We start from the raw sequence: 7,706 nt of genomic DNA, 5'->3' as shown, positions 1-7,706 counted from the left end.
TCGTTGAAAAAACCTGTTTGATGTGATGGTGTAGCAGATTATTGCTCAACTCAGGTTGTCATACTGAGGAGCTTATAAAAATAAAACTTAAAAATTGTCTAATTAGTGGGAAATGGGGACTGTCGCAGCAGTTTTTTTCTGTTAAAGACATTTACATGATGGAAAAGCCTTAAACAACAGGAAATATCATAAAACATATAAAGATTTGGCAAAGTAGGAAGGTGGATTTTCAGTTTAACTTTTATTCCATTTTTGGATTGTTAGTGGTGGCTTACTCGTTAAACACAAAGTAAAATTCGTGTCCGCTAAATAGCACTATGAGACTCTCGTCTGCATAAGCTGATTTTAGTGATACTAGTATAATGATTTGAAGTTTATTAATGAAGCACATGATAGATGACGGTTATTTTAGCTGTTGACAGGTTCACTGGTTCAAGTATTAGATGACACATTACTGTCGAGCAAATATCATATCGTGGGGGGTATATTCTGTAGTTTGAAGTGCCCTTCAGCCGTGAGGTCGTGTGTTGGAATCCGGCTCTTGGGGATTTGGTAGCAGCTTTGACTCGTGTTGGTTGAGTGTGTCAATGCCCGCACAGGCTCAGATGGTTCAAGTACTATATAGCTGCGACTGTCTAGTACTTGACCAGGGAAGTCACATACTGGAATGCACCTCCTGCTGATTTGGGTTCAGCTTGTAATCATTAGGCTTCTCAGGTATCAGACAAAATGAAGAGCAGTGGTTAACTTTGAACACTCTGGTTACATCCACTTATAAACCTTCCCGCTGTTAGTGAAAAATTCTTGAGTAGAGAAAACCAATTAAATGCCAGAAAGTAAATAACTGAATGTCCAGTGAAAGTGCTTGAAGATGGATCTCTGTGTTCTGTCTGGGTTTGGGTCACTCAGGTTTGTAGCACTCTGGAGTCACAGTTTCAGGAGACCATGACTGAAATAGGTGTTCAACTTGCCTTTATTTATTTATTTTTTTTGATTGGTGTTTTATGCTGTACTCAAGAATATTTCACTCCCTTACCTTTATGCATATGCCCCAACTCTGAAGGCTGGATACAGACCTGGTCACCCATACACAAGTATACAGTGTTGCCTTATACAGCCAAGTAGGGCACTATATGTATGGAAGGTTAACAAACCTGTAGCATGCTGAAAAGAGCTAGGTGTGGCTAAATCAGTGCCTGCACAAGCAAGCCCTCCTTAATAAATGGTGAAGCAGCACCACATGGCCTTATTTACGTTCCAAACACAAAACCCTGCAAACTGTGCAAGAACAATATTTTGGAGCATGGCCAAAAAATCTCTGTGAAATAAATAACTGTTCTGTAGTTCAAAATGTTACCACACTTAGATGAATGTTACCATGGTAAGTGATTGAGAAGTCCTGTGGATATGCTAAGGGGGACTACTGCACACCATCACATACCATCCTGGCCAGCTTAGCCATTGTTCAATTTCCTTGTAATACTGCATCATCAGTTTATTATAGCTACACACTAATGTGAGCATGTTAATGTCATCATTCATATCTGGGCATGTCCTACTCATGTCCTTCCTTATTTGTTGAACTGACTTGAGAATATTTCTCTTATATCATGGTGGCCAGCGTTATGGTGGTAGCCAACCGAGCAGAGCCCAGGTGGAAAATCATGACCATCTGCAAACCGTTCGCAGACCTTCCCACATATACAACCAAAGAAGAAGCCAGCACAAGCTGGACTTGAACTCACAGCGATCACATTCGTTAGAGGCTTCGGGGTCATTGTGCTGTGCTGGCACACTACCTATGTTTATATCTTTGTCCTTTTAACCGTACACATTATACATTTACACAACACTTTAAGCGAAGATGATCATGGCGCTAAAACAGCTTTGAAGATGATTGATTAGTGCCAGAATCGTGTTGGGTTATTGATCTGTTGATCTGCCTTGCTCTGCACACCCCCCGTTGGCTTTCTTCATGATGTATTTGAGATATGTCAGACTTACATCCAGCACTTCCCAACTTAAAGCCAAGCCATGAAAATGGGGCTGCTGGTAATTTGCTAGCTGTGGCCATCATATCGGTATAATGGATGGGTTATATTTTCTTTATGTGTCTCACGCTGAAGGACGGGGAGGTCATTGAGTATTAAGGCCGGTTACCTTGTGGTCTGCTAGATATACACAACTGAACTACTGCAATGTCTCTGTGAAGGTCATATAACAGTTTTGCATCCCGATGCACTTATTTCCAGAGGTTGTACTGCGATTTGGAATAAGCTATCCTACATAGGGTTACTGTGTAGTATGCATAATACTTTAGTTCACCTAAAGTTTAATTGTTTTTTTTTTTCACGTGATACATTTTGCTAGATTCTGATTAATTCATCCCACTTAGAGAGCCACTGTTCAGAAAACAGAACAATAGCATGGTGGCTTTCTTTTGATTGAATTTATTTAAAAAAAAAAGGACATTAGCAGTGGGTGACCCAAAACTGCACAGGGATACCATCATAACATATTACAGCAGCAGCAACAACCTACACATTCTACAGTACAGACAGGCTGGTTACATCGTCTACTGTATAACACACCTTTGTAACAGACATGCTTCAGTACCCATCAGTCTACCAAAAATAGCTATGTATTACAGGATGAGTTATTAATGCACCAGGCGTATAGGATAAGGGTTCTAACATTAGGCTTGATGATGAACATCTATACTGGATGAGAACAGTATTGTGACCATACTGAATATAGCTGTGGACTCGAACTGGGACAACAAAATTGGCCATGGGTTGATTGAGGGGGTTATAGAGTTATGTACCCAATACCCTGTCTTCTGAATTCAACCTCCCCATGCAGCAAAATATAAATAACAATTAAAGTTGGCTTATTCTGACTCTAAATATATCCAATTGTCTTTAATTAAACACACCTTTGTTTTTCCTGGTTTAATATAATCAGGGTCACGACTATGTAAATATACACAAACAAAATGGAGAACAAAACAAACATGCAAGCTCATGCATGACATTTTCCCTTCTCGTGTAACAATAGATAAAAACATCAACAAGGAATATCGGTGACATCACAGCTTGGGCTAACTAAACCTATGGCATAGAATGAGTTAACTCCACCGGTAGCTCAATGCAGAATCAGAAATACTTCTACGTGCAGTAAAATAAGTTCTGATGAATTAAATGGATTCTGAAAAAGGAAACGTAACAAGATTACAAGAAATAATATTGGCATTGCTAAGTTGTTATGAATTTCAAATCCGACCTCCAGACTAAACAAATCACATTTGTTTGTCACCAAACTGTGGCAATAAGTTATTATACTTGTTTTAAAATCAAATACATAGATATGGGGGCACGCTGAATTCGACTGTAATAAATCAAGTATTTCATCAATGTATGGATTTCCAATGATCACAACATTATTACAGTACCACTTCCCAGGGTACGAGGCAATTGTTAATATTTTACTTCCCCCATGTTTTGCGTATGTTATGAACCAAAACACCTAGAGGATTACACATTTAAATTTGACATTTTATAGAACCTGTCTTAATAGTTTCAAAACTTTCTTTATCATAACCTTTGTGTTAAATCCAACCAATATGTATTAGCTTCAGTGACACTAACCTGGGGATTAGATCTAAATTGACCAGAGAAATCTTGGTTGACTCTGGAATTCAAATAAAGTCAAACTCATCAATGATGTGTAATCGACTGGGGAAATAATTCACCAATGCAGTTGATCAGTTCTCAAAACTCAATGGCCATGGGAATACAAGGCTAATATGAATTATCAAACAGCTAAGGGATAACTTCAGACCAGTCCAAACCTTGTGTCTTTCAAGTACAGGAAGATGTACATAACAACCAGGGCATTCATAGCAACACCTACCTAAGGTGACGATTGCAGACGTCAGGTACAGGCCTAATGTAAGAAATGCTGACAGCAGCTCAAGCCAACAAATGAGCTTACGGTGACAAATGCAAACATCAGAATTAGGGGAGAAATACATCCATCGGCCTGAGGTGACAAATGCAAACATCAGAATTACGGGACAAATACATACTTCAGCCTGAGGTGACAAATGCAAACATCAGCCTTAGGAGACAAATGCAGAAATCAGCCTAAGCTGAGAAATGCAGACACCAGCCTAAGCTGAGATATGCAGACATCAGCCTTAGGTGACAATTGCAGACATCAGCCTTGGGTGACACATGTAGACATTGGCCTTAGGTGAAAAATGCAAACATCAGCCTTAGGTAACAAAGCAAACATTAACCTAAGGTAACAAATGCAAACATCAACCTAAGGTGACAAATGCAAACATCAGCCTTAGGAGGCCAAATGGAGACATCAGTTTTAGGTGACAAATGCAAACATCAGCCTTAGGTGACAAATGCAGACATCAGCCTTAGGTGACAATTGCAGACATCAGCCTTAGGTGACAAATACAGACATTGGCCTTACACGAGAAATGCAAACATCAGCCTTAGATGACAAATGCAGACACCAGCCTTAGGTGACAAATACAAAGATCAGTCTAAGGTGACAAATGCAAACATCGGCCTTAGGAGGCAAATGCAGACATCGGCCTTAGGTGGCAAATGCAGACATCAGACCTAGGTGTCATATGCAGACATTACACCTGCAGACACCAATCTAGCGTGAAAAATTAAAACAGACATCATTAATACAGACATCAGCATAAGGTGACAAATGCGGACATCAGCCTATTCAACCACTGGGTTCCTGAACAAACACTGTAGGTGTAATCTTTATATGAGGAATGTTGTGAGTGAGAATAGAAGTGGACAATAACATCCAACAGAAGACATTTCAAGCAGTCATTTTTCTGCCACTTAAAACATGTCGCATAAAGGAAAATAAGGAATGTGATGGTACAAAATGTCTGTATATACCAATACATGTTTATGGATGTAGGTATATTCACAGAATATACAATTAAATCAATCCCTTACAATCCACCATACATTTGCTTCCTCATCCACTACGACATGTAACACTATCAACATATAATAAAAATAATTAAAAAAAAAGTGAGATAAATAGCACAGTGTAAATTAACCTGCTGTGGGTTGCTTGAACACCACTTTATTGCTAGTCTCTCAGTAAATGCACCATTATGTATCATCCTCAATGCTTATTAGCTGTATAACTAAACAATGACTATTTGGTCACAGATATTTTGTACGTCTATACTACAACTCAATCAGCTTAAGCCAAAGAGGTTCATATAAAAGCAGTCATCACATAACTAGGCTCACAGATCCTGGCCTAGGTCATACAATATTTGTTGCCTAATGCATGTAAATACGTATTCATGAGAACAAACAGCACGGATAGCAACAGGGAATAAAATTTTGTTTCAACAAGCAGAGCTGGACCTGGGGAAAATGTCAAAGTGTTCCCACTTAGTTCACTGTCTTTCAGAATTTTCCACTGCAACAAATCAATTAAGGGGAGATAACTGAGATAAACAGTCCCATTAAATTCCTTGCACATAGAAGAGGTTTTACAGAGGCTATAAGTGAATTTCAAAAATTACTAGTGACACACTTGAAACAATAAAATAATTAAATCTGCCAAATAAATTTGTATCTTAAATACAGGTCTATGAAATCATGAAATGCCTTGATGTGGATTAGATCATACTTTTTTAGAAATCCTTGTTTTATGTGAAATAGTAAGAACACTCCAATGTCTGATGAGAACAAAAACCCTTACAAACACCCTCAAAGTAGTAAATGTAGTCAGCTGTGAGCATTCAACCTTTTATTTTGAAATCGGCCGAGAAGTGAACATTGAGGTAAACTGCACGTAGAAAAGGGAGATGACAGAGGTTTGGTAGCACCAAAGAAGGTGCCAATATCAGCTTCAAGAACAAGTCTGGAAAACAGAATTCAACTTTCTCTTCAGTAACTGTACAGTCTGTGCAGATTGTGATCATACCTAAAGTTGGACTATGTAGTCTTATCCCATGTGTCAATAAATCTGAACCCATTGGATGAAACCCACTTGATCATCGACAGATTTGTTCTCTCTTTTTACATCACAACAGATTTGATTTCATTATCCATCTCAGGTATTTCATTTATTTACTTTATATTTTCTATATTGAATGGTGTTTCATGCAGTCATATGTCACTGACACAAAGGTACTCTGATTCAGGTTTCAAGTTTCTTCGTGTAAGAAACTGCAAGAAACTTTCTTCGTGTTTATACTGCAAGAGTGCAGTATAAACACCATGAGCACACAAGTTGAACTGCTACAGCAAACATACTAGGGTTACTGTCCTTGAAGTACAACAATGTCTGCTTTTCTATTCTGATTTAACATGCCATCCTCAAACTGCATCAAGACAGCGAATTCCTCTCACTGATCATCATGCAAGTTTAAAATGAGGTAGAAGTCCTTTTTTTTCAAGTCTAGAAAAATAAGGCTATTAAATTACTATCCTGTTATATGATGACCGTGTATCAAAACATCTAAATAAAATCCGCCATTAAAAGTTGTAGGGTTTATCCTGCTAAGTTACATATACACTGGCATGCGTATACGCACAACGAACAGGTATACTTGGCTTATAGCAGAAGCATAAACGAACAGTATATATACAAATCCATCAAAATCAAAAAAGTTTGGAAAAAGTCTCAAACCTCTTAACCTCTGCACAAAAGACATAAAATTGGAATGTCTAGGAATAAACTAAAAAGAAAACCTTTTTAGCAAAAAGGAATAAATCACTAAACTCATTGCCATGTATGTTTTTTTTGTGCAAACAGAGCAATTCAGTGCCATATAACACAACGGTTTTATATACTAGAACGATGGAAGGAATACAGCTTGACAGAATCACCCAAAGACATTTACGGCAACGTGTATTAAATAATATATGGTACAATAAAAAGGATTTTACACTCAAGTCCACAATAAATATAATAACTGAAATAAGTTAAAAAGAATACATAATGTACACTTGTGACAGGTCAACTGATAAATCAGAAACATACATGTAAGTTCAGATAGAATTTATTGTGCCTAAGCCCTCGACTAAAAACTAAACAGCTGTGACATATTGTTTCAGGGCCATTACACACAGAGGAAGAGAGATTGAGAGAGTGCTTTGCTCCCGGTGTCAGACAGAGTCTGATGTAATCCCACTGTAAAGACCGTATGTCATCACCAGTCCCTGGTGAAGGAGTCAGCAACATACAGTCGGCACAAGCACTTTTTGTCTGATTTGTAGATTGTGCTCAATAGCATGTAGCATAATGACACAACCAGCCAATGTGACCAGAGTGATCTCCCCTGAATTTTGTGTCCGGCATACATACATCGTGATAATCATTCAGATTTTATCTGTACTGCTGCTACTGTACCTTGACTAAAAACTCTTGATGCATGTTGTAAAATATTCATCTACATGTATGTGTATGGTAAAAGCTTAAAGAGAACAGAGTATAAGATACTCTGAGATCACAGATGAAATGGGTCAGAGTTTCTCTATATCGTCTTCAATGTACTCTCTATATATTACTATATCATTAACATATACCAACCAACATGCACACAAATATATATTTATGTATATATGTATGTGTTTATATACTATTCACAAATACACAACAGTTCTCAACAGCCAAGAGAAAAAATAGATGAGCTA

The sequence above is a fragment of the Liolophura sinensis genome, chromosome 1 (genome assembly GCF_032854445.1).
Source record: "Liolophura sinensis isolate JHLJ2023 chromosome 1, CUHK_Ljap_v2, whole genome shotgun sequence".
NCBI classification, from domain to species: Eukaryota; Metazoa; Mollusca; class Polyplacophora; order Chitonida; family Chitonidae; genus Liolophura; species Liolophura sinensis.
The sequence above is the reverse complement of the archived record's forward strand: the minus strand, read 5'-3'. Positions refer to the sequence as shown.